This window comes from Tupaia chinensis, unplaced genomic scaffold, assembly GCF_000334495.1.
Source record: "Tupaia chinensis unplaced genomic scaffold, TupChi_1.0 Scaffold000346_1, whole genome shotgun sequence".
Classification (NCBI taxonomy): Eukaryota; Metazoa; Chordata; class Mammalia; order Scandentia; family Tupaiidae; genus Tupaia; species Tupaia belangeri.
The window spans coordinates 1,756,421-1,783,148 of NW_006159840.1; the positions used below are offsets into that span (position 1 = coordinate 1,756,421).

Here is a 26,728-nt window from a genome sequence, read left to right on the forward strand (position 1 = left end):
TCTTTGTGTTACTGCTGCAATTACTTGATTTATACTAGCAGTTTATAATTTGTATGCTCGGCCCACTCTGCCAATATCAAAATGTAATGCCCTGGTTTCAAAATCCGACATTCGGGTTTTGTCTCATGATTTAGTTTGTCCTCAAAGCAAAGCAACTGTCAGACTGGGTCACTAGCCTGCAGTGACTTCGAACCTAAACAGCCAGGGAGAAAACCAGATGGACAAACGGACAGATAAATGCAAAGAAACTCAAGCCAGGCTTGAAAAAGAGAACAGTTTTCCATCTGTCCTGATATGCTCTGTCGTTGCTCATCGCGAGCCTCATGGGAAGCAGGAAACAGAATCCCAGGGCAATGGTGTGTGACTCGTCACTAGCTTTGAGAAGCACTCCCTTTTCCTCATGTCCACGTCCCCGGAAATCCAAGCGAAAGCAAGAATGAAAGCAGCTGACCACCACGTACACGGGGGAGGAGGCAGGAACTGTCCTGGAGGTGTCGAGAACTGGGTCCAGAGCTCAGGACAGTCAGGACAGGCCATGAAGACTTTCCCGCAGAGATGGGGGTGAAGCCCGGTCTAGGTGGACAGTGAAGCCTTCACTGGACTCCTGGAACTGGTTTACTTTACAGTTTATAATGACATTTATGGATATTAGTTCACTGAAAGGACAGTGCAGGGAATCGGAGTAATGGTAGGAACCACTCTGGCCCCTGTCACGCCCACTCGGGGGACGGTTGGTTGTTACAGCCAAGGGCGGGGACCCCCTCTCCACTAACCATGACTCACCCCCTCCAAGTGCCTGGCAACTTCCGTCTCAGGGGTCTGTGCATGCCTTGCTCGGGGGACCGCTGGTTGTTACAGCCAAGGGCGGGGACCCCCCTTTCCACTAACCATGACTCACCCCCTCCAAGTGCCTGGCAACTTCCGTCTCAGGGGTCTGTGCATGCCTTGCATCTTCCCAGCTCTCCACGAGTGGCCCAGGAAGTGAGCAGACTGCTTATTCCTGTACATGAGGAGGCCTGTGTGTGTCCTTGTGCCTCTCAGCATCTTTCCAGAGTCACAACGGGGAGTTAAGAAGGGACAGGGGCATGGACAAAACAGGGCTCACCCTCTGTGAGCCATAAGCCATCCGGGCAGCGAAGATGTTTAACCTTCCAGGCCATCCGCCCAGTTTCATCTGTATGCAGGACCCTGATGGCGCCTCTGTGACCCAAGAGGATACCCACAGATCCATATCGCGAGGCCCAGCTGTAGTCAGAACTTGCTCCTGGCTGCCTCTGACATGGCCACGCTGTCTCTCATTCACCCCACTGTGTGATACAGGGTACCTGCACTGGCGTTCCTGAAGCCCAGTTATTTTCTTGTCTCTTCCGTAATTTTTGTCATATCCATGAGCCATCTGTACTCTTAACAATTCTTAATCTAATTCAATGCATTTCAAAAGAAATGTCATGCCACTATGTGAATAGGAAAGACCCAATCACTTGCTACAAATCAAAGACAATTGCAAACATAGATACTGTAAGAAGAAAACGTTGCTGTCCGTGGAGCGGCTGAGGCCTGCCTTCTTTCCCTGAGGAGGCAGGTGAACGGTATCAGAGAAGCACTGGGGAGTACATGTCAGTCAAATCTCCACGAGATCAGGAGGGGGTGGGACCTGGCAAGGAGTCGGCTTCTGCGTGTGTTTCTGTGTCATTTCACCCATGTCTTGAGCACCCCTCAAAGCCAGTCTCCCACTGCAGCAACTGAACTATTTAAAAGAGTGATCCCTTTCATCCTACTGTTGACTTATTTCCAGGTCAGACACCCCAGTTCTTTGACTGCGTCCATGAGCAGACCTCCAGAGAACACTGCCAGGGCCCTGTTGACGTTGGTAGTGAGCACAGAATATCAAGTTCCAGATGTGGCCTGCTTAGCATAGACGGAGCTCAGAGGGACCTGCCTGTGCCTGTCACCACACTCCTATTAATAGACTGAGTGGCAAGACAGCTTAGGAGGCCACCTGCTCAGGGTCCCCTGAGGGAACCTGCAACTCACACATAGCCTCTGCTCCAGTGAGGACTGGCCCAGCCCCAAAGCTGAGGGGCCACCCGTGCATCAGTGGCTGGGGTGTCCTGACTCAGGAACATGTGTAAGACAATCCCTAAAGAATGTGATAATTACAGTAGTCTTGTATGATGCAGGTGAATATGGGGGGGTGTATAAGCTCGGGGTGGGGGAGGGGCTGGAGCTGCAGGCACAGCCACACTAGGTTGTCCACAGCTAGATTTGGAGAAAGGGGGACTTGCTCTGGTCAGGACAGTCCCCAGGGAGCCTGAAGAGAATTCTCTGAATGCTGCAGAAAATTAAAGTCATCTTTAAAATATTTAAAAACTGCATTGTATGTTTTGCTTTTCTTAAATGCCAGAGGATGTGTGTGCATGCCAGAGAGAGACAGACAGAGAGGGAGGGGCAGACAGTGGGCAAGTGTGCACATGTACATGCCCCACTGGAGCTGGTCACGCTGAAGCCTCCTTTTCTCCATCTCTACTTCCTGTCAGGATTCTGGACATGTGTACACATGTGTCTCACATGTTTTTCAAGCCAACAGGCCAGGATTCAAACCGTGATTGGTCATGTGGGGTCTGATTCCCGCCACACAGCACTTAACCACGGTGCTGCAGGGCGATATTTATTATAGCTACGATGACACTTAAGTTCTCTTAAACTCTTGGATACTGTTTACGATCTGTGTAACAGTTCAACTTAATACTCCACGTCTAAATTAATTAATTAAATGTTTCAACATGTATCACAAGACTGATCTGTTTCCTTAATTAACCACATTCCTTTAAATATTAAAACTTTGTAAAATTCCAAGTATATATAAACTGCTTAACATAAAACATTAGATGATTTTGATTATTTTAAGCATTTCTCTACTTAATCCTAACTCTTCCTAAGAGTGGAAAATGATTAGCTACTACAGAAAGTGTTGCATCATCCCACACAGTTATTTTATGACCCATTCCTGTTTTCTCAACTCGCTACAGTTGCCTTATAAACAAAAATTCGAACTGCGAAGGTGACGGGGTTCTTCACGGTGGCCACTGTGGGACTCAGTGAAGCCTGTTTGTCACTGCCAGGGAGCTCACTCCTCACTCAGAGCATTTGGGCGTGGAGGTCTTGATTGTAGATCTAACTGCGCATGTAGAGTCTCCCACCCAGATCATTACTGACTGCTGCAGCACTGCACCCTTACGGTGTAAAAATGATCCTGTTTCAGGAGGTTTGGACTCAATACAATCATACATGTTTTCCCTTACTTTATATGAAACCATGTGAACTTTTCAAATGCTAAAATATATCTAATTAATTTTTGTTATCTTTCATGGATTTGTCTGATGCTTTATTTACAAATTCTAAGGTCATTTGATTCACATAATCCATTTTTTTTTTTTTTGGAGAGGTTTGTGCTTGCCAGAAAGACAGAGAGAAACAGAGAGACAGAAAGCAAGAAATCACCCCCCCCCCCCCAGGGGGGATGGCCACACCGCAATCCCCTCTCCTCCATTCTCTCAGGATCTTGGACATGCATGCACACACGCCCAGTGTGAGTCCAAGTCACCAGGTCCAGGACTCGAACTGCAGTTGACTACATGGGAGTTCAGCAACATAGTCATTACACCAACTGCTGGTCCTGAGGGCTTAAACTTTGAACTAACAAATAGCTCTGAGTGCTGGTTCAGAGTAAAGGCTGTAGAGTCAGAGTCTCTGGGCTTAAAATGCTGCCTCCATCATTCATTTCTTTATATTTTCTTTTTGTTTTTTAGAGATATTTTTGCAGTAGGGTGTGCACACTTGCCAGAGACATTTTCTATTCCTCCATTTTCCTCTTGGGATTTTGGGTATGCACGCACATGTACCTGGCATGAGTTTCAAGCCTCTGGGTCCGGGACTTGAACTGAAGTTGGCCATGTGGGAGTCTAGTGCCTCATCCAATATGCCACCTGCTGGCCCCATCATTCATTTCTTAGTCTTAACCACCATGCTATAGAAGCCTCACAATGTGTGTGTGTCTGTGCGTGTTTGTGTACATGTGTGCATATTACTAAATGCATCAAATACTTCTCGGACACTTACTGGCCTCAGATAAGGCTGAGTAGAGACACAATGCATGCTGGTTAGTTTTATGTCAGCTTGGCTAGGGTACAGTGCTCAGTGTGGAGCACTACTCTGGACGTTGCTGTGAAGATACTTCGTAGTTGGGGTTGAGATCTACAATCAGCTGACTTTAAGGTGACCCTCGATAGTCTTCACTGACTCAGCTGAAAGCCTTGCCTGAGGTTTCCCAGAGGAAGCAGAAATGCCACCTTAAGGCCGCAACATCAGCTCCAGGCGCAGTTTCCAACCCTGTGGTCTGTTCTACAGAATTCAGACATGCCAGCCTCCTCAGCCATAGAAGTAAATTCCTCGAAATGAAAAGAATCCTGACTAACACACAGCGGCTCTCTTCCTCCCCAAAGCCACCAGGAGGGCTACTGAAAGTGTATTAGGGGCCAGCAGGTGACATGGTGCTTAAGGCGCTGGACTCCCACATGGACGACATGGTATGAGTCCCGGACCTGGTGGCTTGCTCTCTCACTTTCCCCCTCTTTCTTTCTCTTGTGAGTTCATGTGCCCTATAGCAAATTAAAAAAAAACAAAACAATAATAAATAAGATCAAATACTTCTAAAATAAAAAGGAAATGATGTTACCGTGACTCTGCTTTCTGGAGGCTAACTGCACTGCACTTGGGTTTCGGAGTGACCTGCTCTAGGTCATAACCTCAAGGTCCTTGCTCAAATGTCACCTCTCTGGTGAGACCATGTAGGCAAGTCCAAAATAATGTCATCCTTCCCCTCCCCCACAGCCTCAATTTCTCTGTATTTTCTCTTCTTTTTGTGGGGGGAGAGGTTTTTGCTATAGGGTGCATGCATTCACCAGAAAGACAGAGAGACAGAAAGTAAGAAATCACCCGCCCCCCAGGGGAGATGGCCATGCTGCAGTCCCTTCTCCTCCATTCTCCTCTCAAGATCTTGGGCATGCATGCACATGCGCCCAGCATGAGTTTAAGTCACTGGGTTTGGGACTCAAACTGTGGTCGACTACATGGAAGTCCAGCGATGTAGCCATTACACTAACTGCTACTCCAAATTTCTGTATTTTCTGCCCCTGCTATTCTTTTCATCATTACAGTGGTTCTTCTAGATTATATCATATACTTTTTTTGTTGTTGTATGTTTCTCCTGTTAGAACACAGACTTCTTGAGACTGTGTACTTTGTTGGTTTGGCTCAACCTGACGTACCGTGCTCTCAGCATCCAGCATCCTGCCCAGCATGCGGGAGACACTCACTAAAGATTTGCTAAGTGAATGATGTAAATTGTTTTTAGATCAACTCACTAAATGCCACTTAATGAGTAGGAACATTTCAAATGAAAGCACCCAATCCTTTTCTCACAGAGGCCTACCATGGAAGACACTATTCCAGCTGAACGAGTCACGTCGAGTCCCTTGTATCGTGGAAGCTGTATTAGGTATTACACCTAGTAATTAGGTGAGTCAAAAGAGAGAAATACAAAGATAAACTGAAATACACATCGACATACTACGAAGAAATGAACATTGACGACTTGTTTAATTCAGCCATGTGTGTTCACAGTGTCTCCCATTTCAAAATTATTATTTAAAAGAGTAACAGTTTTTGTAAGGAAAATGTGGACCTCTAGAGGAACTGAAAGGCTCCTCTGTTCTTCCTATTCACCAGCTTACATCCTGCCCAAGAATAAATAGGGGCCGGGAATTTCCCCTGACACAAAGGCTGCTCTGTGGGTTGGAGAACACCGACGTGGGCCTGCTCTCTATGAGTGATCAAAGACGAAAGGTCCAGGGTGGGACCCCTTCCTCCTTCGCTTCACCCACATGGCCAGAGGGCTCAGAGGCTTCCTCGGGAGAAGAGCTGAGCTCATTGCTCAGAATCTCTTCTCTTAGGTAATGCTAGAGGTGCCATGGTGCCCTGGCTTGGTGGTGGAGTTGATGCCAAACCTGCCCTCCCCGAACCTCCTCCTCCCTGTGCTCCTGCAGGAGTGCAGAGTTCCAGGACGTGGGCTTGGGCATGGACAGGTGATGTGGGAACAAGGAAGGACAGCATGGCTTGCTCATCTGGCAAGTGTTTTCCAGGAGTCCTCTAGATGCAAGGCTCTCTTCAGAGCCTGCTTTGATTTTAGGAATTCAGGAGTTCTCCATTTGGTCCATCCAGGTTTACCAGAGATCTCCAGATGGGGTCTGGGGATAAAGCCAGAATGAGTCATAAGGCACTCCATTGCTTTTCTTGCGCACATATCTCCTGCAGACACTTGGCAGGGAAGGTGAGATGAGCAGCTGTGCCAGTGCGGACTTGCCTATTCCAGGCTCCTCTACATGGAGAACACACTGACACCAACGCCTCATGCTCCTCCCGAATACGGCACTCCAGTAACTTCCACCGAAGTGGCACAGCTATCATCAATCCTACTAATTCCATAGAATTCACCTCTTCCATTTGCCCTGCAATGACACCGCTGCATTCTTAGAGAGTACATGATTGTCATACAAATAATTTAAGAGTCATCCTCCTCTATATACAGTGCCGAGAACAATGATAGTGCATGATTTCCAGATGGGCGGATGAATGGGTGGATGAGTTAACGAGTGCTCTGTGATCTGGAGGCTGAAGATGTGCTACAGAAAACTCGCAAAGGGCAGACAGCCAGATTAGGAACTATAAAGATCCAATGTGCTTCTAGAGGAGAGAGTGGCTCCACAACTAGAGAAACTGAGACCACCAACTCTGGCTGTGCATTATCATACTATTAAAACCTGCATGACGAGAGGGCCGGTATTTTGCAGACGACTGTACAAAGGCATAGGGAGGAAAAGCAGACTCTTTTTGTCCTTTCTTGGTATCGACTTGGAAAGAGGATGGTAATAATCAAAAGACCTGCAAAAACGATGATTTGGCTCTTGGTAGGTCACAGGCTGTTACATTGCACAAGCGGAACTACCATGTAGAAAATGACCCCCTTCTGAATTACCTGGGCTGCTCAGATTCTGGGGAGAAAAACGGAATACCTCAGTCTGGGAAAGGAATATGTAGAAGAAAAGGAGAAATGCAACTATTTGTACCTTTGGACTTCCTTTGCTAGAAAGGCTAGTCCCCTTTAAGGAAATCTTGGGGAGAGAACATAAGTAAATCTTGGTGCAACGGCCCATCTATCAAAAGAAGGGCATTGTCTCTTATGCCACATATGGATTTTAGAAATGCATTGTCATCCTTTAATCATGATCATTATTAGGGAATATGATTGAAATTTTAATTATTAAGTAGACAGAATTGTGAAGCCCTTGCACCGAGCTTCTGGTGTGCCTGGTGTGCGAGGCCATCAGCGAGCTGATGAGAGCCTGGAAGTGTGTTAGCACAGCACCGCGACCCCCGCCGCGCTGGAGGCAGCAGCCTGTCTACCTCCTACCAGCCGCCTGTCTCCTCAAATGTCTGTGCGCTGTTTACTGCAGAGCCAGTGTTTAGACCAAATGCTCGGCAATGTGAAAACATCAATTACTTCCTTCCTATATTTAAATGAAGTAGATTACCCTTGATTTAATAGCAAAGGACCATTTCCAAGGCACAGAAACATTTCAACCATTAAGCATAAAGGGTTTGCTTCAGGTATGAGCCTGTTCTTTCTCTGCAGGGCCAAGGGCTCGCACTTACCAGCCCTGTGCCCGTGACAGTAGCCTCAGTACGCTGAGTTCTGCACTACCTGCCGGGTATCAGACTCTGGGCAGGCAGCCTTGTCCAAGGAGACACCCTGACTTTGCCAGAGATTTGTGAACCTTTGGGAAAACAGTAGCACATGGCCCATGACTCACTAGGATCTTGGTCTAAACCTTATATGCCACTTTCATGGTTTTATTCTTTTTCTTTTATAAAGCTACAATGAGTACCATTATTTGGAGGGCCTCAGATCCCTTTGTCCTATCTGGAGGGAGGACAGGAATGAAAACAGCGACAATAACCAGGAGTGACTGAAAGAAAACGCTGAGCTTTCCAAATTGGTGAACACGTGCTCACGCAGTGTGGGCTGACAGGGCCCTGTGAGTGACCTAGTGGCCAAAGGAAGTGGCTTTCAGTGTGAAGTGTCTGCGCCAGCCCCAGATGACCAACATATTTTAGGTAAGTTGGTACCTAGGCTTTATCTTGGAAATCCCATCGGATTTCGGATAAGTGTGTTTGTGGGACTCACTTCCAGCCAGCCTGCAACCCACAGGAAACACTATATTATCTCTCTTAAAAATTTTTTTTTTTTTGGAAGAGGTTTTTGCTATAGGGTATATGCACTTGCCAGAAAGACAGAGAGACAGAAAGTGAGAAATCACCCCCCGGGGAGATGGCCTCACCACAATCCCTTTTCCTCCATTTTCCTCTCGGGATTTTGGACACACACACACGCACCCAGCATGAGTTTAAGCCACCAGGGTCTAGGATTCGAACAGTTGTCGATGACATGGGAGTCCAGCAATGTGGCCATTACGCCATCTGCTGGTCTCTCTCTCTCTCTCTTAAAAATGAGAGCATTTTCTTTATTTTGGAGAGGTTTTTGCTATAGGGTGTGTGTGCTTGCCAGAAACACAGAGACAGAGAGACAGAAAGTGAGAAATCACCCCCCAGGGAGGACGGCCATGCTGCAATCCTTTCTCCTCCATTCTCCTCTCGGGATCTTGGACACACACACACACGTGCCCGGCGTGAGTTTAAGTCACTAGGTCTGGGATTCAAACCACGGTCGACTACATGGGAGTCCAATGACATAGCCATTACACCAATTGCTGGTCCCAAAATGAGAACATTTTCAAAAGTGCAGTTGGGGTGACTTAATTCCGGACTGTTTATGGTATGAAGTAGGTAATCCATCTAGTTTTACTACACTTTTGAGAAAGTCCAAGCTGCATACTTGGGCTAAATCAAGGGTCCATCTACAACGACAGCCAACGTTTCCTACTGGGGGAGTGCGGGGAGCTGGCCTAAGCAGAGCTGTGAGAAGGATGCATTTCCCGAACCCCTGAGACTGTTTATGGGGACACCTGGAACTTCTGGCCTGCAGGGCCTCAGGTCTGTCCTGGCGACCGGCCTCTCAGAGATCCTGCCCTGCTGTCTGCCCTGGAACTCCTCACAAGCAGCGTTTTTCTTGGATCTTCTCATCATTCTTTCCACTGATACACAGAATTCTTTGAAATGCTACCAAACTAGCCAATCGCTGTAGTTATAATGTTTTGGTTGTTTAGTTTTATCTTTCATAAAACTTTTCCTTCACAACAGTCTCCTCCTTCATAATTTAAGAACTTTCCATGACTTACCCCAATGGGAGATTTCAGGCCCAGAAATGGGTAAGCAGAAATTATTACCCTGAAAGAAAATTTCCAGGTGATGTTCCCATTATTTTAGTTAGATAATGGCTGCTGACTTTTTGTGAAGGTCATGTTTATCCACCAAAATCTCTCTCTTTCATTTCAACCATCCATCCATCCATCCATCCATCCAACCACATGACTTTGATTGTTGGCCACGGTGTACAGCAGGCCTGGTGCTGAGAGAGTGGAAACAAAATATGAGTAACAATGGATCCCACCAAAAAGAAGTTCTCTGCTTCAGGGCTGGATGGTGGGGCTCACGATGCTGGGTCCACACGACCAGGGCCTGAGTGCCCAGGCTGCCTTCCTATACATGGAGAACACACGTGCTTGTTATCTGGGCTGGCTGCAGCTGGGTGTGATTGCAGTGTGAAGGGTGAAGGTCCCATGGGGGGCACCTTGGTCTCTATCTCTCTCTCTCTCTTTTTGGAAGAAAAAACGTAAAAAAAGGAGTGCTCTTCTTAGAGTGGAGGACAGATTTGGAGGTAATAAACCGAAGACTGTAAGAGAACTGTGATCTGAGCTACTGTATGAAGTGACAGCGGCAATGAATGAATCATTTATCTGTGGGTGAGGAGTGAGGCCCTTCATGTTTACTGAGAAGACTGCCTTTGAACAAGACCTTGAAGAGTGGGTTAGCCATTGCTTTGGAATAATGCAAAGGAGGTGCGGTACTCCCTCTGGTGGGGCTCAGGCCCTCTAGACTTAAACAGGCCACGCTTGGCACTGGGTTCACTTTGGAGGACATAGTTCACACAATAGCACATCAGCAGGGAGGGTCAGAGGACATTTCTATGAACTCCAATGGTCACTCAAACCTGGGGAGTGAGATCATGTTGGTGAGTGAGGGAGCCGTGCTGGGGTGGGGTAGGTCCTGAATATACTGCTAAGGGTTTCATGGGCACAGTTTCAAGCTGGACAAGGTGTCCTAGGGGATTTCACAGCTATGGCTTTTCTCCTGGTTATTTTTAGTTCCTTTATAGTCCTACCTGTCAAAATTCAGGGCACCAGTAAGGAGCCATTTCATCAACAATTACTGCCTGTTTACTCAGGAAACATTCCACCTGCACCAGGAGACAGAAGTGAAGGACAAATCTGTTTTCCAAAAAGAGTAAACCCATGGCTCAAGGGAAGACACAGTATATGCAGAAGTCTGGAAGTCCGAAAGAACTCAGTGAATTCCAGAACTGGAGATGGTCCAACAAGTTAAGCACAGTGTGTTGCAGGATAAAATGAAAGGTGGAAGGAAAGGAGAGGTGGAAAATGAGGACAGAGAAGTAGAGAGTCCAGAAAGCAAAGTGACTATACTAAGGAGCTCAGATTTCTACCTACCCATAGGTAGAAACCCATAATCACATAATGGGGTGTGATACAATCATTTCATATGGTGCTGTGTCTCCCCCTTCACACACATACTAGGAAACACATGGAGGCAGGGAGAGAGTAGGCTGTTAGAGTAGTTGAAGCAAAGGATTGGGAACCCTCATTAGTAAGGAAGAAGAGGAGGATGTAAGAATCATTTTTCTTCTGGAATCAATTAGTGACCCGTCAGCCACTGGTGATAACCATGTCTGGAATGTGTCCACGCATGATCATAAGAGCTACTCATGGCAAAGACAGAGAAAAGAGGAGACAGGGTAGGCTTTCATGTGAGTGATGGGAGAGATAGAAAAATGTGTTCAAACATGGAGATTTTGCATATCAGTGATTGAGAATTCCAAGAAGGGAAACCTAAGTAGGCAATTTGAGTATAATCCTGGAGCTTGACAGCAGAGAAGCTGGAGAGCTAGACTTGGGGTCCATCAACTGTAGATAAGTCACAGATGCAGAAATAAATTAGAGGGCCCAAAGGAGGAGTGGGTTTGAGAAGAGTGAGGACAAAGAGTGGTCCCCTTGAGAATTACAACAGTTAAAGGGCAGAGAGAAGACAGGGATGTGTTGAAGACTGACTAGAAAGGAAAAGCAGATGGTGACTGAGGGGAAACAGAGTGGGTATCCCAGAAGTCAGGGCTAGTGGGCCCAGTCAACATCCCAAACATGGCAGGCTGCTTGGTGAGGACCCGCCTGATTATACGTGACTTGGGTCATTCTTATCACCCTTGCACAGTCTGTGTCAGTCTCTCAGAACAAAGTCTGGCCTATCTAGACAGATCAGATCGACACTGAGCCTGACATCATCCTTATCCAACAACTTGCCTATACAGCATTCTTTTTTTTTTTTGGAGAGATTCTCGCTATAGGGTGCGTGCGCTCGCCAGACAGACAGAGAGAGACATTAGAGACAGAAAGCGAGAAATCACCCCCCAAGGGGGGGATGGTCACACCACAATCCCCTCTCCTCCATTCTCCTCTCGGGATCTTGGGCACGCACGCACATGTGCTCGGCGTGAGTTTCAAGCCGCCAGGTCTGGGACACGAACTGCGGTCGACCATGTGGGAGTCCAGCGACATAGCCATTACGCTAACTGCTGGTTCCCTACAGCATTTTTCTAACCCTAATCATAATCTCCAGAAAAGACTCAGATTTTCAGCTGTCTCTAGTTTATAAACTAGCATTTTTCTGCTGAAATACCACAGGGGGGAGGAATTTCAACACCTGATTTGGTATTCAGTTAATATTGTAGCACATGTTCCTCTATTACCTAGAAGCTAATGACTATCTAAATTAGTTATATGGCCCAAAGCAAAGATAGGGTGGTTAGTATGTTTGACCAGTCATTAAAGTGTGTCTTTCTGGAAAAAATATCCTCTCAAGTGAAATGACACCATGATGTTCTATCAGTAGTGTAGCTAACCCGTATTAAAAGGTCTACTTTGAATGTCTCCCCAGGGTAATCGTATAAAAAAAGAATCAAAATTTAATATGCTGTTAACAGAGGTTGACTTGCTGAAAAATAAGCTGAATTAGTTGAGAATTGCTGCTAAAACATTCTCTAGCTGGCGAACATTACTCTGATTCTCCAGAGAGCAGTAGCAATGAAAACACAGAATATGTTTTGCATCCCAAAGTTGACATACTTTAAATTATCAATGATTTTAGTTCAAAAGTGGCTTAATAGCTTTTGTACAGAAAGACCATAGCCTAAGGCCAATAACATTTTTCTATATCTTCAGGATTTCTTTGCTCAATTTGTTTGTTTGGTAGAGCACTTATTAGAAACAAGGCGCTGTGCTAGACTATGGGCAACACAAAGGGCGTAGAAAGCCTGTGTATAGTAGACTACGATTTACTAGTGGTCATTGGAAAAGTCATGATGTATTTTTCTATTTTTTTTAATGCAAAAATGTGCCATGTCTTTTCTGATGACCCAATAGAAGCACCAGGAGAGACAGAGAGATGGACACTTTATGAATACTACATAAAGAGAAAAGTCCCTAGTGAGCATTACGGGTAACAGAGGACTAAAGGGTTCTGAGGTTAGTCCAGCATTTCTGGCTGGAATGGTGAGTCAGATATTTTTGAGAAGATGGCACGTACGCCCAGCAGAATTTCTGGGGCAACCAGCCTTCACGTGGCCTCAGGAAGGTGACCACCAGGGCAGTGCCAGTTCAGCTGGTGCCTCTCCTGACTGTTTGTCCCTGCATTCCCAAGAATGCCAAAAGCTTTTCAGCTTTCAGAATTACTGCATTCTGTTCTATGTGGCTCCTTCCTGACCCTGCCAAATCTGCTGTAGAATCATTGTCTTAGTCTGCTACTGTGTTTCTAACAGAAATACCTGAGACTCGGTGATTTATAAAGAAATAGAGGTTTATCGTACTCATGGTTTGGAGGTTTGGGGTTCAGGGTTAACCTCTGATGAGGTGACAGTATGGCGGAGTGCAGAACCTTGAGAGGAGTGGCTGTCTGTAAGTTTCTCCCTGCTCTGGTCTTCTTTTCCCTCTTACAAACCCACCAGAACTCAATCAGAGGGGCCCCACCCCAATATCCTCACCATTCCCCAAGGTCTCACATTGTGAGAAGATAGTAGGTTTTCACTTAACATCTTTGCAAGACAACCAAGTCCCAATACACGGACTCTGGCAGAACAACCAAACTAGATCAGTCATGTTTTCTAGACATCAGCTGAATCCAAGAAGATCTGGAAACACTAAATTGACCTTTAATCCTGTCTTTCCTTAATACTAGGATGTATCTGTGATCTGGCAGCACTTTTTGAGAGCATCCACTACCAAGGTTGGAGAGACCTTTAGATCAACCTGCATTATACCTACTAGATGTTTTCTCTGACACTTTTGCTATCCAGGTATAAATATTCCAATTTCTCAGTCCCCACAAACTTAAACTTTAGAGTTGAAGATCAAACATTCAATTTGGCAGGAAACAGAAATGCAGTGGAATATAAGTCTGGAAGACTTCACTGAAGTGAAGTTAAAGCAACACCAGAACCCCATACATGGAGGGCCAGATCATGGGTTCTGTCAGGACGGTCCTTACAGAAGATCATGTCTCAGAAGGACGGTCCTTACTCAGCGATCACTTCTGCCCAGCTCTCCACATAAATTTGGAAGCACCCAAATCCAGGTCTTGCAGTTATCCCACAAAATTACAGCTTCTTTCATAATGAAGATGTCGCACTCCACAGGGTGTGGGGCTGGGGTGGCCATCAGTACGTAGAGACCTTCCAGGTACATTCTCAAGCCAAAGGTTACACTGGGAAACACGATGGTTGTCTAATTCCTGTGAAGCCTCATTGTGTTTCCAGAATACTTGAGTCACAGAAATTTTAATGTCAAGAAATACCACTGAGGTGTAACTTTCATAAAGTGAAATGCATCAATTTAATTGTATAGTTTGATGAGTTTTGACAAATAAGCACCACTGCAATCAGAATATATACCATTTTCATCAATCTCCAATTTTTTTCTCATCCCTTTTGCAGTCATCACTGCTCTATCCTTATCCCAATCTAAGACAATCACCGCAATGCTTTCTGTAAGTACAGATGTGTCTTGCCTATTACACAATTTTAAATTATGTAGGATACACTCTTGGGTCAGATTTCTTTCCTAATATTTTTGAAATTGATTTTTGCTGTCACATATATCAATGGTATGTTCCTTTTTATTGTTAATATTCTATTATTTGAATATATTATAGCTTATGAAGATTCTTCAAAAGGTTCATAGGAAAAATCATGCATGGGACCAGCTAGTGGCATGATGATTAAAGCACTGGACTCCCACATGGCCAACCATGGTTCAAGTCCTGGACCTGGTGGCTTGCTTTCATGCTTTCCCTTTCTCTCTCTCTCCCTGGTGAGAATGCATACCCTACAGCAAAATAAGAAATGACAATAACATTAAATAAAATAAATAATTCTTAAAAAACTATATATATATTTCAAATATGTTTGCACAAAAACTCATTGTTTCCTCAAACTTTGAAAAAGTATCTTTATATTTATTTATTCCCCTCTTGATTAACATTTGAATTGTTTACAGCCTGGAACTATCATCAACAAAGGTGCTATGAACATTCCTATACACATCTTTGCATGGATAATATTTCTATACAAGTGTCTGTGTGGACAGTATTCCCAGATAACATTCTCTGAGGTAAATATTGAGGAGTCAACTTGCTGAGCTTCCTGGTAAGTATATACTTACCTGTATGAGAAACTGCCAAATTGTTTCTGAAGTGGTTGTGTCATTTCATATTCTCATCAGTTGCTGTACATCCTCAGCAACACTTAGTATTGCCAGTGTTTTTCATTTTAGCCATTCCAGTGAGTACTGTATGGTACATCATTGCGGCTTTAATGTGCATTTCCTTGATAATTACGGATCTTGAGCATCTTTTCATGTGCTTTATCTGCATGCCTTTTTTTGGGATCATTTTTATTAGGCTGTTTTATTATTGAGTTGCAAGTGTTTTTTCTATTTTCTTGATTCTGGTTCTTTGCCACATACATGATTTGCAAATATATTCTGTCATTCAATAGTTTATGCTTTCTCAATATATCTTTGAAAGAGTAGTATTTTAAAGTTTTGATATAGTCTAATTTTACCCTGTTTTCTTGCATGCTTTGTGCTTTTTTCTAAGAAAATATTTACCTATTCTAAGATCAAGGATTTTCTTCATTTTCTTTTTCTTTCTTTTTTTTTTTTTGGTAGAAGTTGGATTGCTTCACCTCTTGCATTTATACCCATGGTCCATTTTTGTGCACAACAAGGAAAAAGAGTCATTGCTTTTTAAAAATGGATATGCAAGTATTTTGTCATTTTCTGAAAAAACTAGCTTTATCCATTAGATTACCTTGGCATATTTAAAACAATAATTTAATCATGTATGTGGGCTTATTTTGGGGCTATTTCCCCCTCATTGATCTGCCTATGTATGTTTTTACAGCAGTAAAATATTGTGCTTGTTACCTTAGCACACGGAAGTCAAGCACGGAATGGTGGTTTTTGTTTAGCTGAGAAGACAGATTTTGGAGCAGGGATCTTGAGGCCAGACTACCAGAGATGAGAAAGCTATGCAGAGAAGAGCGCTAGAATTCTGCATAACGGTCTCCTGAAGTCTTTGCCTGAATCCTAATCTGGAACATACAGGATGGAAGTCCTACAGGTCTCGTGTGGACAGAATCCATGTTCACTTTGTTTCCAGACCTGGGTTTACCTGTCTTACTTCACTACTCCAGGTGGAGAGGCCACACATAAATAGCCCTTAGGGCAAACCTCATATGCTGACTGTCTACCAGATGTCTGCATTTAATAAGTTAGAATCATTGGGTTTTCCTATTTAATCTTTAGCGGTATGAGGGGACTTCAAAAAGTTCATGGAAAATATGGCATTAAAGTACAAATTTATTTTTTAAAGATGTAATTTTATTTGTTGTTATTATTTTTTTAATTTGCCATAGGGCACACATGCGAGAGAGAGAGAGAGAGAGAGAGAGAGAGAGAGAGAGAGAGAGAGAGAAAGAGAGAGAAACTGAGAAGGCAAACTGTCAGGTTTGGGACTCGAACTTTTGCTCACCATGTGAGAGTGCAGTGCCTTAGCCACCATACAACCTGTTGGCTGAAGTACAAATTTATTTTGGCACCCAAATGTAACAAATGCATGGTTTTTCATAATACATATTTATCATAAATTTTCTGAAGGCCCCTGGTATGCCTATTTTCTATCTAGTCTTTAAGCTACTCGAAGGTAAAAGCTTTCTACATCCTGTGGATTCTCTCACAGCCTAGCATAGTGCTACTCCCTGGTCTAGTGGAAGCATGCGTTAGTCAACATCACAGGTAGAGCCACATATAGTAAGTGCCAGACATAATACTCCAGGGGAAGTAAGTGAGGGAGAAGAGCAATACAATGTCCCTCTTCAAGATGAAGGTCAGACCTAGAGTTACTGTTCAAGGACACATATTCCTAGACTATGTGATACTAAGTTAGAATGTTTAATAAAATCATTTGTGTGTGTGTGTGTGTGTGTGTGCATGTCTTTGAATGTGTCTTTCTTTGCATGTAGTATGGGGTGGGATGGGGCAATTGACTTTGCAAAGCTAGTATTTCCTTATAAAGATACTTCCTTAAGTGCTCATTTCAGCTCCCTGACTGAGAGCATGTGCCCAGTCAGGAGGACTGCAGGATGGAGGTGATGCAGCAGAAGGGAAAAGTTACAATCAAACTCACATTCCATGCTTCATGGGCTATTAACCATGTGACACTTCGGCTGAGTTATAACTACAGTATTAGCTTTTATTTGGGAAACTAAATTACTTGAACATTTCCAATATGAGTATGGCTTTACCCTTTCACCAAAGGATTCTAGGGCAGCCTGATACATTTTGTTTCAGTTTTGTTAATACTCATCCTGTTATGATGTGGATGATAGTTTGTCCCCCAAACATCATGTCTTACAATTTTGATGTTCCCCCAAAACCCATATTTTGGGACTTGATTGTACTAGTAAGTGAACACTTAATTCCTCCATGATGTCTCAGAGTGAGGCTTTCGGATGTGAGAGTACCATTAGTGCAGGGCCTCCATGACTGAGTTCTGGGGTGTATTTAAGGAGAGAAAGTCCCATGGACACAGACCAAGCCCTGCTCTGCTAAAAGTTCTGCCTCCCACCATGATGATCTGGGACGTTGTAGCCACCAGAATCATGAGTTTTGCGAATCAGCCTCTATAATCACCCCGATTCGTTTACTGTTCGTGTCTCTAACTTAGAGACCATCGGGGAAACACATCCATCTTCCTCCTCTCAGGTCATCAATATCCATTTGGCTTTCCTACTGCCTGTTAGGTCATTTGCTCCCAACAAAATGTCATCACTGAGGATTAAGTGCTTCAAGGAGGTGACAACTCTTTCTTGTGGAGCTCAGGTCCTTGGTCAATCAAAGCTTTAGGTCAAGGTCTTTGCCAATTGAGCGATGAAGGTCAGACCTAGAGTTACTGTTCAAGGACACATATTCCTAGACTATGTGATACTAAGTTAGAATGTTTAATAAAATCATTTGTGTGTGTGTGTGTGTGTGTGTGCATGTCTTAGACAGAGTCTTTCTTTGCATGTAGTATGGGGTGGGATGGGGCAATTGACTTTGCAAAGCTAGTATTTCCTTATAAAGATACTTCCTTAAGTGCTCATTTCAGCTCCCTGACTGAGAGCATGTGCCCAGTCAGGAGGACTGCAGGATGGAGGTGATGCAGCAGAAGGGAAAAGTTACAATCAAACTCACATTCCATGCTTCATGGGCTATTAACCATGTGACACTTCGGCTGAGTTATAACTACAGTATTAGCTTTTATTTGGGAAACTAAATTACTTGAACATTTCCAATATGAGTATGGCTTTACCCTTTCACCAAAGGATTCTAGGGCAGCCTGATACATTTTGTTTCAGTTTTGTTAATACTCATCCTGTTATGATGTGGATGATAGTTTGTCCCCCAAACATCATGTCTTACAATTTTGATGTTCCCCCAAAACCCATATTTTGGGACTTGATTGTACTAGTAAGTGAACACTTAATTCCTCCATGATGTCTCAGAGTGAGGCTTTCGGATGTGAGAGTACCATTAGTGCAGGGCCTCCATGACTGAGTTCTGGGGTGTATTTAAGGAGAGAAAGTCCCATGGACACAGACCAAGCCCTGCTCTGCTAAAAGTTCTGCCTCCCACCATGATGATCTGGGACGTTGTAGCCACCAGAATCATGAGTTTTGCGAATCAGCCTCTATAATCACCCCGATTCGTTTACTGTTCGTGTCTCTAACTTAGAGACCATCGGGGAAACACATCCATCTTCCTCCTCTCAGGTCATCAATATCCATTTGGCTTTCCTACTGCCTGTTAGGTCATTTGCTCCCAACAAAATGTCATCACTGAGGATTAAGTGCTTCAAGGAGGTGACAACTCTTTCTTGTGGAGCTCAGGTCCTTGGTCAATCAAAGCTTTAGGTCAAGGTCTTTGCCAATTGAGCTGCGGAGGAAACACGTGTGATCTCTCAGGAAGTTCTTCAAGTCACTGACTCTCGTACCTTGGAGAAAGTAAAAAAGTGGCAGCAGTGGTGACAACAGTTTCAGATCAATCCTCATTTACATAGTCAAGGCAGGCTTGAATGGAATCTGCTTCTGGCTGCGGGTGCCTCAGGCTTTGCTGACAATCGTGGGGGCGTCTGTGAGTGCTCATCTTGAAGGGCGACATGCTGTCTGCTTTGCTTCTCTTGGAAATTATGACTTCTCTTAACATTAGGCCTTTTTGAAAAAATCATTTAGCAGCTGAACTTCATTTTTACACGTTCTGATGCTCTTCATAGCTTCCTACAGATTTGGGTTTCGTTTGTAATCCTTTCAACCTGAAGAACCTGTTTTGGAATTTTTTATAGCATAAGTCCACTGCAAATGGCTCCTGTCAGATTTTGTCTGGATAAAAATGTTACCTTTTTGACCTTTATTGTAAAAAATATGTGAACTGGAGAGATATAAAATTTGAGTATGACTTTTTTTTCTTTTAATACTTTAAAAATATCATTCTATTGTTTTCTGGCATCCATTTTTAAATGTTTTTAAACGAATTATTTTCTTCTACTTATTTATTTATTTATTTTTCCCATGAGTTCACTAGAGAGAGACAGAGAGAGAGAGAGAGACAGAGAGAGAGAGAGAGAGAGGGGGAAAGTGAGAAAGCAGAAAGCAAGAAACGGGGCTCAAGCCATGGTCAGTTATGTGGGAAGTCCAGCAGCACAACTACCCTGTCACCCGCTGGCCTCTGGATTCGTTATTTTTGATGAAGCAGTCAGACCTCATTCTTATCATTGTTCCTTTCTACATAAGGTCCCCACCCCAACCTGCCTCCAGCCCATAGCTCTTAAAATTATCCTCCTTATCTTGGGTTTTCAGCGTTTGACTACAGTTTGTTTACACATATGTGGCTTTCTTTGAATCACTCCTGTTTGGGACTCACTGAGTAATGTTTCTTTCACAAATTTTAGAAAATTTTCCATCATTATCTCTTCAAAAATGTCTTCGGCCTCCTTCTCTTTTTTTGTCTGCTTGAATTCCAATTGCATGTATGTTGGAATGTTCGATGTTCTTCCACAGAGCTTGGCTACTGTTTTTTATTGTCACTGTTTTCACTTTTTTCTTTCTTTCCCAATTATAATTGGCAAATAAAAATCTTATATAATAAAGGGGCACAATGTGATGATTCGATATTCTTATACACTGCTGTTATGATTACAATCAAATTAATCAACGTTTCAGTCACTATACATAGTTATGTGAGTGTTGAGATAATTTCAGATCTAGTCTTAGTGAACTCAAGCAGACAATACAATATTATTATTATTATTGGGTGTTTTTTTTGAGAGAGATTTTTGCCATTTGTGTGTGCTCACCAGAGAGACAGAGAGACAGAAAGCAAGAAATCACCCCCCGGGGGAATGGCCATGCTGCAATCCCTTCTCCTCCATTCTCTTCTCAGGATCTGGGGCATACAAACACACGCGCCCTGTGTAAGTTTCACGTCACCAGGTCTAAGACTCGAACTGTGGTCGACTACATGGGAGGCCAGTGTCATCACCATTCCGCCACCTGCTGGTCCCAAAACAATATTATGAACTATAGTCACCATGCTGTAGTTCAGGTCCCCATGATTTCCTGTTTTAATGATTTGCGTTGACCTCTCTTCAAAGACTGGTGATATCCTGTCTTTTGTTAACCTGTTGAATGATTTAATCAGTTTGACTAAGATTCTTTTTTAGAGAGAGATGTTACTTTTAATGATTTTGTTCGCATATTTTTTTTTGGTCTCAGTTTCCCAAGGATTAAAAAAAAAAATCTCAGAAAATGGGTGGCTTGTTTGGCCCTTTCTGCTGTGGTAGGAATCTTTTCTCTTTCAGTTTACTAGTTCTTAGTTTTGGCTCATCCACTCTGATCTGTTTAGGCAGAGGCTTAAAGGGTTCTGCTTACTCAACTAACTCAGACGTTGTACATACTAGGATTTGAGGGTACGATTTGCACATTAAAAGATAAGCCAGTACCTCCTTGAGATCTGCCATCCCTGCAAAGTGTACTCGCAGAGTAAGACGAGGGTCCGAACTTACAGGGATATACAGCCTACTGTTAGAGCAAACATGAACACACAAACACACGGACATGCCAGCCCGCTCAGTGATAGACTCTTGCAGTGTCCTGACAAGTCCTTGATAGATTTTTTAAAAAAATGCTAACAAGTACAGTCCTCAAAGGGGAAGCTCTGGGTCCTCTGGGCAGGGCTGTGGGTATCAGTCTTACGTACTGGTATCTTCCTTCCTGTGGTGTTCAAGCAGAGTTAAGCAAGGCTGGATTTTTATTCTTTTCTTCCTAGTGGTAGAAATAAAGCCTCCTTTTTAGGTAAAGGAATAAGGTCTAGCCAAGAGTCGAGACTCTGAGTTCTTGCCAGATTAGAGATTTCACATATAAGCTAAGCACCTCCAAGCAGGGTCAACGCCCCAGAAAGAATGCTTGTTTGTCACTGATTTCCTTTTTCTCCTCATTGTTGCCTCTGGATTCCGAGGCCTCTCATTACTGCTCATCAGTGTCCTGCTGCTGAAGGGACCATTTGTGCTGATGAATGGTTGTCTTTTCAATGTCTCAGGCAAGCAGCATTTAAGAGAACTTCTTGCATCTATGCCCTTCAGTCTTAATCATAATTCACCTATTCACTCATCCATAAATATTACTGAAGGTGGCTACATCCTGGCACTGTGCGAGGCCGTGGATACAGATGCATATGAACGCAGTTACAGACCACACGGAATGTTAGTAACTTCTGATCAGCTCAACTCAACACACATTTGCCAAGTCACGTATGTACGGGGCATAGAAGAGCATAGGATCTCCAAGACAGGCAGCTCTCTGTAACTGTGTAGTCAGGTGGGGAAGAACCCAACTGCGAGTAGCTTCAGGATGATACTCATAGGTCTGCAGTAGAGAAGCAGATCATACGAGGACACAGACTGGGAGGTGCTGAGCCTAAACCAGGGCAGGTTTTCTTTTTCTTTTTGGAGAGATTTTTGCTATAGGGTGTGTGCACCTGCCAGAAAGACAGAGAGAGACAGAGAGACAGAAAGTGAGAAATCACCCCCCAGGGGGGATGGCCACACCATAATCCCCTCTCCTCCATTCTCCTCTCAGGATCTTGGGCATGCACACACATGTGCCCAGTGTGAGTTTAAGCCACCGGGTCCAGGACTCGAACCACGGTCCAGTACATGGGAGTCCAGTGACATAGCCATTACTCTAACTGCTGGTCCCACGGAAGGCTTTATTGAGATAATGATGCACAAGATGAGGTTCCACGGATGTGTAGAAGCCAGTCAGGAGTGACAGAGAACACAAATGGTTACCTAGTACCCATGCTCTGCTCTTCCCTCCTCATTGTAACATCAACAACGTGCCTGCAACACATTTCCCGTCTTCACTTGCATTAGGCCTGGTCAGTGAGCTGTCAGCAGAAGGTTTTGCGGAGCATTCCAGGAAGCTGCTTGCTCAGAAAGATGGTCCAAAGGAAGGGCCATGGGTCCCTAGTGACTACAGAGGACCCATACTATCCTTCAACTCATACTTCCTGCCTTCTTCTATGTGAGAAGAAATTTTCCTGACATAGCACACCCTTGAGAATTTCTTAGAGATCTGGTCTGGTGCTGGTAAATTCTTTCAGCTTTTGTTTATTTGAGAATGTTCTTGTCTTTTCTTCCTGCCTGAAAGATAACCTTGTCAGGTACAGTATTCTTGGCTGAAATTGCTTCTATCTTAACACTTTGAATATATTTTCCCATTCTTTCCTCGCTCACATTATTTCCAATGAGAGATCTGCTGTTAACCTGATGGGATGTCCTTTGTAGGTAAATTGATGTTTTTCTCTTGCCAATCTTAGTATCTTGTCTTTGTGTTTCTGGTCAACCTGGCTATAATGTGTCTTGGAGAAGATCTTCTTGGGTTGATTCTATTTGGGGTCCTTTGTATTTCTTGGGACTGGATCTTCGAATGCCTCTCTAAGTTTGGAAAGTTTTCTTGAAGGATTTCATGGAATAGATTATCAATGCTCTTATGGGTCTTTTCACCTTCTGGAATGCCAACTATCCCAATGTTTGGACGTTTAATGGTGTCTAGTACTTCTCATTTATTATTCTCAAATTTTTGGGCCATTTTCTCAGACTTCGTGGTGGATTTTTCCAGACCAGCCATTTTCTCTTCTATATCTGAGATTCTATTTTCTGAATGATCTAGTCTGCTTTTAATACTTTCAAGGGAGATTTTTACTTCTTGTATTATAGACTTCATCTCTAGCAGTTCCATTTCTGAACGGAGGAGTGAGCGGACTGCATGCTAGAAGCTCAAGTCTGCAGAACAAGTACAGGAACAGCCAGAATCGCCCACGAAGTCGGACTCGGAGGGCTGTGTTTTCCCTGTGATCCTCAGCTGTAGCTAACGCTGGCTGCCGTGTTTAGACAGAGCAGGTAAGAACAGTATTATCCCAGGTAGCCTCTAGAAGCTGAAAAGGGGGGGAAATGGATTCCCCTGTAGAATTGCCAGAAGAAATGCAGACCTGGGACCCCTGGATTTCTGACCTCCAGAACTGTAAGATAATACGTTTGTGATGCTTTTAGCCACTAAGTTTGTGGTCATGTGTTACAACAGCCACAGGAAACAGAAACACGCACACAGGAGAGGACTTCAAGAAGTTCATGGAAAATGGCATTTCTGCAAATAGCATGAGATATTTCTGCTCATTATTACTTCAATTTACAGTAGCGGATACCTGATCCCTGTATGATGTAGCTGCAAACTGGGGCGAACGCAGGAGTCCTCTCTTCGCATAAAGGGGACTCAGACTTGCATGGTGCTTTCTGGGAGTCCCATCTCCAGTGGAATTTTGATCATCATGAGGAAGGCAGGCAGAGGACTGCGTTTTAATACTCTCATTCACACTAAGCAAAATGTCCTCTGCACTGACATGCCTTTAAGCAGGAACATTTAACTTCACCTTAGATACACTGGCTTTATTTATTTTTACTATATTAACAAAGAAAATCTTTAGTTTTACTATCTGCATAAAGGGGACTCAGACTTGCATGGTGCTTTCTGGGAGTCCCATCTCCAGTGGAATTTTGATCATCATGAGGAAGGCAGGCAGAGGACTGCGTTTTAATACTCTCATTCACACTAAGCAAAATGTCCTCTGCACTGACATGCCTTTAAGCAGGAACATTTAACTTCACCTTAGATACACTGGCTTTATTTATTTTTACTATATTAACAAAGAAAATATTTAGTTTTACTATCTTGGTAACTGCATTTTGTTTAGAATCCTATATATCTTATTTCATATATTAAAAAGTATTATTCAGGACACTGTCTACAGTTTTTTTTTTTTTTTTCAAAGTGATTCATGACACGAAGTGGCTGGGAACGCTCTCCTAAGTTGGGGGATTTATTTTAGACCCAGTGTGTGCGTGCCCAAGATACCGAGAGGAGAATGAAGGAGAAGGGATTGTGGCATGGCCATCCCCCTGGGGTGTGGGGTGTGTGATTTCTTGCTTTCTGTCTCTGTGTCTCTGTCCTTCTGGTGAGCACATGCGCCCTATAGCAAAAATCTCTCTCTCTCTAAAAAAAAAGTACAACTTGAAAACTAAAAATGTTTTTTTTCCTGAGAAAATCCAAATATTTATGAGTTCCAACTCATGTTCAAAAAACTTTTTTTAAAGCTTAAGATGTTATGGAGAGTTCCCCACCGTTGAGGTAGCGATTAAGTAGGCCATTAAAAATGACTACCAGGAAAAGAACAGTTGCTGAGAAGCCAGGGCGGCCGGGAGGCAGCAGACCCGCCGATGTGTTTCTTTGACACTTGCGGTTTAGTCACACAGTGATCGATTTCTGAGAACACCGGAGACACGCTGCAATGGCTGTGGCATTTCTACACTCTTTGGCTCTAGCTGGGACATTCCATAATTACAATGAAATGAGACCATGCTTCACCGTCTCCCGTTGTCTGTATAGAAGTTATCTAGCATGAAAAGGATGGGAATGGAAACTGGGAGCCAGCTTCTACGGATGGCGAACAGAATAACCGGTGGGCGAGATGAGGTGAAATGGCTTTGATACAAACCAACACATGCAGTTCTAATTAGGTAGTAAGACAGGCAAGGAAGCGAGCATTATGTCTGTTAATTAACTCGGTGATGTTGGGTAGGGAGGTAGCCTGAGGAAGAGCCGGGAGCACTTCACTCACCAGTGTGGTTAATTATTAGGGAACATTGTTCTCGTGGAATGTCCTACCCAGCATTTTGAAAAGATACTTTGCTTTAAAAGTGTTAAAAACACTGTGACACTTCTTGCAGGCTATCAGCGGCTTGTACTGGTGATGGGAAAAATGGTCAGGAATTTCATTTAGAGCAAGGTTAATGAAGAGAGGTTATGAAGAAGACCTTAAATTCACCTGCGGCGTGGTAGAACAAAATGACTAACTTTATTTGGGAGAGGATCACAGAAAACGTAACAGGCTAAACTGAGTTGGTGTTTCTGAGAGGGAATGCTTTCTAGAAATAATCTTCTTCTGTGTGACAAATGGGAAAGTTAGGACAACGAAATAGATATGCCTAGTGCTAGAATGCACATACAACACTAGCTCAGCTGTCCTGAGCACGGCAGCGCGCATGGGGGATGCTTCTGCAGGTCCCTCCTTGCCTTCATGCACAACCTGACAGGGACCCTCAAGCATGCTGTGCACTGAGACCTGCCTGACCGGAAGGAACGTAGAGGCAGAAACTGGGAACCCATCTCTAAAGCCAGATAGATATCAAAAGTGGCCTTACATGGACAGACATGTATAGGTATAATAAACAATAGGGGCCAGAAGATGGCATAGTGGTTATGTCGCTGGACTCCCACATGGCTGACTGTGGTTCGAGTCCCGGAGTGGGAAGCTTGAAAATCATGCCTGTCACATGTGCATGTGGGCCTGAGATTCCAGGAGAATGGAGGAGAAGGGACTGTTGCATGGCCATCCACCCTGGTTGGTGCTTTATCACGTTCCTTCTCACTGTCTCTCTCTCTGCAGAGAATGCACGTGCCCTAAGGCAAAACCCCTTTAAACAAATAATCTATGATACCTGAGCTTTATCAGAGTGAATTGATTTAACAAGGGTAAGTTGTAACGTGTTCTAGCTTAGCTATTCTGACCACAACAGAGTGACAGTAGACACAGTAGACACAGTAGACACAGACCGGCTGGCCTTGGGCAAACCAAGTAGCCTGGCTTCACCACTTTCCACTTTACAAGTCCATAATTACATGTCACGTATCATACGTATTATGACTGGCTTTAGAATGTAAAGTTAGCATGTGCTAGTTATATAATTATAGGACTGCATTTATTAATAAGGTAACACAAGTAGACAGGACATACTATAAATAATTACTATTTACCATTATTAGATTTACATATGTAATATCAATTACTTTACAATATACTTTCTAAAGGACTATTTGATTTAATTCTCAAAACAGCTGTTCAGTGGCCAAAAATTCTAAATGACTTATCAAATAAGTGCGTAAGTTTATGTAGAATCACTAGTACAATGGTATAGATAAAGTCCCGGTATATAAAAAGTACTTGGACTAACTTTTAGTAACCAGCAGTGAGAGTTTACTTCTATTACTGTATTCTACAAAAATAACCAGATAGATAAAAGAAGCTTTATACACAGGCATATTTTTTCTAATTTTGCTTATAACAGAAAAAAAAAGAAATCTTATCTATATATGGCTCGTTAA

General features: G+C 43.6%; 1 protein-coding gene across 3 annotated transcripts in view; it reads right to left on the reverse strand.

The window, feature by feature from the left end:
- PRKN (parkin RBR E3 ubiquitin protein ligase) overlaps positions 1-26,728 on the reverse strand; it is a 1,506,714-nt gene that overhangs the window by 100,718 nt on the left and 1,379,268 nt on the right. The window lies entirely within an intron of this gene.